This window comes from Salvia miltiorrhiza, chromosome 1 (assembly GCF_028751815.1).
Source record: "Salvia miltiorrhiza cultivar Shanhuang (shh) chromosome 1, IMPLAD_Smil_shh, whole genome shotgun sequence".
Lineage (NCBI taxonomy): Eukaryota > Viridiplantae > Streptophyta > Magnoliopsida > Lamiales > Lamiaceae > Salvia > Salvia miltiorrhiza.
In genome coordinates, this window is record NC_080387.1 from 8,299,681 (window position 1) to 8,302,955 (window position 3,275).

Here is a 3,275-nt window from a genome sequence, read left to right on the forward strand (position 1 = left end):
GCACTCAAGAAAATAAAAAAAAAAATTGCTTCCTTCAGGATTCGAACCCAGGATCTGCATTCATCCAACAAGATGATACATCCACCGTAGATCTTGATAATCGAATGGCTGAAAATGGTTCTCCGTTCTTTTTTTATTTATGGTTCTTTCTTGAACCTCTCCCTATATATATATATATATATATATATATATATATATATATATATATAGGGTTGGTTTCTACAACAACCACTATCTTAGGTGAAGAATAAAGACCAACTAATAACCTTCAGATTACTCTAAATCAACGGACCAGATTATTCCCTTGCAATAATTTTCGTGAATTTCAAGAATCTGAAATTTATTCTGAATTAATGTATAAGGGCAAACAAGTCATGACAAAATCTATGTTTTTGGTAAGTTTGTGAAATCCCTTAATCCACAACCTTCCTTTCTTAGATGAATTCAATGGCAAGATTTTCTGGGTTTTCGTTGAATCCTAAAGCTGAACAGAAGATTAGAATTGACAAATATACTTAACCGTTCTTACGAGTAAGGGTTTCAAATTCATTATTGCGATCGAAAAAATCCAAGGAGTTCAATTCATCCACCGACTGCATTAAGGTAATTCAATCAATTGGTTGAGGTATACTACTTCCATTTTTTGAAATTTAGTTTGTGTAATTCATTCTAGGGTTCGATCCAATCTAATATCCGATAGATGATTCATTGATTAATTCTATCTTTCGATAAATAGTTTTGAAGGTATCAAAAGAATTCGCCTAATGAGTTAAGGAAGAAAAATTCTGTTGTAAGGTAGACGCCATTCCTATAAATAACTATATGAAATGTAAAATCTTGATGTCTGTGAATCTGAATTCCATCTAGTTTTTGCAGTATACCATTGGCAAAATTATGTTTGGCGAACTTTTTATTTCAGAAATGAATTACGAATGTAATTAGCTTTTGTTTATTCAATATATTTTAACTTTTGGTTTGTTGGAGCTTGTTTGGTCCATATGATATTATGAACATATTTGAACTTATTTTTGTGTGATGCGAGCTTAGTTTGACTTGTTCTGGTTCAGTCTGTGTCCAGAATGATGCGTAAAAATTTAGTTTTTGAAATTTATATTTCAATCGATGGGAAATTTCACAAGTTTGTTTCTGAAAACTGACTATATTATTTCTCATAGTTATGGAATCGTCTCATGGCAATGAGGTTATTGTACCAGGTAAACTTTCGAGGTGTTTATTAATTTTTTGCTGAATATTATTCAGCTTTGATAGTAACTAGGGATGTTTTTTTGTTATTTTCAGATACAACAAGTGATTCCTCTATGTCACCAGAAAAGAAAAGAAAGAAGGTGGTTTCTAATCAGCAGTCCAGGATGTTGAAAGGTGGTATGTTTAGATATAATTTTTTTTCAATTTAATAAACATGTCTTCTATACTCGGTTGTAATTATTGTATGTTATATATATCAATAGGTAAACAACAAGTTTCTTTCCGTGCTGCTAGTCGTATATCTCAGTTTGAACTAAACAGGGGTATGTTTTCATTAATATCCTTTTATCTACATTTTTAACAAATCAGATTTGATATTGAAGTCGCTCTAAGTTCAAATATATTTTCAAACTTGTGTAGACAATACTGCATCTTACTACAAACGCCATTCAAAGACCAGTAGTAAATTTCACCAATCGTCCAAAGTGATGTCTGATTTGATTATAATCGATAATGCTCCTGTCCTACAATATGTAGCCTCAAGCAAACAAGTCGGGTTTGTACAACATGAAACGAAAAATAAAGTATTATCTTTGAATACAAGAACAACCCTTGCTTCTTTCCACGATGTGTTGCTGAAACTTAATCCTGCTCAGAAAGATGCAGTTAGGGACATATGATTTGGTAACATCCTTGAATTGAGGGTGAAAGAGCTTCTTGGTCGTCTTGCATATTGGGCTTTAAACAGTTTCAACCCAAAAACTTGTGAAATTGAGATTAGCACTAGTTTTCGAGTAAAGGTTACGAAAGATGATGTATATCGTATGTTTGGTATACCCAAAGGATTTCGGAGGATCAAAAGATTCGACCGACAAACGAGTAATGAACTGTTTGAGGAGTGGGTTTCTCTATTTCATGTTGAGAATCGAGATAAGATCAAGATTGGTTTGGTAGTGAACGAAATGCTGAAATGCAAGACTGGAGGGACTTGGTTTAAGCGACACTTTATGATCGCTATGTGTTTCTCTATATTTGAAAGCTTTTCGAATGGCACGGCACACCCTCATATATTGAATACACTTGTTGATGTTGACAAACTTGTACAATGGGACTGGGCAGAATACATGGTGCGAAGTCTGATCGAGAATAGAGAGACCTGGGGTGGCGATGAGACCAAGATGTATACAGGGCCATCGATCTTTTTGGTGGTTAGTATGTATATGAATATTTATTTAACTGATAATAATCATATTTTATATTATATAATGTTTGAAATTTGTTTGATGCAGCTTTTTTATGTCGATCGTATCAACATCAGCGGCGCCATTACTAAGAGAGTTTTTCCTATTCTGATGAACTGGTCAAGCAGTGATCTACGTGAACGTCAACGAATAGAGATGACGAAACCAAAATTTGGAATTGGAAGATTACGTGGACCGCTGACATTGCCAGATAGGTATGGTGTGAAAATCAAGAACCCAGAAAAGTGCGAAGAACAAATAGGAGTTGATGATGATTACAGTATATCGAAAAAACTTAGGGAGGATGCTAAGTTTATAGCTGATCGTATGGCTCATTTGGGCATTCTTGCAAACAGTGCATCAATAAAGGAGAAGAGATCAAAATTCTTTAGAGAGAGCTTGGATGAAGTGTTTAAACTGACTGGTGTTCATATAGAGATTACTACGCCGAACAAAGAGAAACAACCACCTGTTATTATGGATTTGGAAGCCGATATAAGATACCCAAAAGAGTTCTATGCATGGATGGATGCTACGTCGGCTGAAGCATTATCCAAGCAAAAGATTGTTAACACAAATCAATTAGAAATCCCAAGATTCGATCTGTGTGTTGCGGACGAAGAATTTGTTATTCCGAGTGAGGTATAAATCTCGCAGGTACTGTCTTCAGCATAATTGTTTCAATCATTTATTAACTTAGCCACATCTCCTGTTTTCTAACAGGTGCCAGTTTCGTTTGAAACGCCCCCTCGTCTAGCAAGCAAGGTGTTGTACAGGTATATTTTGAACTAATATTATTATATATTCTTTGTTGTGAGTTGTATGTTT

The 3,275-nt window shown here is 34.4% G+C and overlaps 1 long non-coding RNA gene across 1 annotated transcript; it reads left to right on the forward strand.

Moving 5' to 3' along the window:
• The first annotated feature begins 503 nt into the window (after positions 1-503).
• On the forward strand, positions 504-1,489 carry LOC131006490 (uncharacterized). The gene is made up of 3 exons (XR_009095549.1): positions 504-603; positions 1,176-1,214; positions 1,300-1,489. It is a non-coding gene; the product is annotated as an uncharacterized LOC131006490 (long non-coding RNA).
• Positions 1,490-3,275: the final 1,786 nt, after the last annotated feature.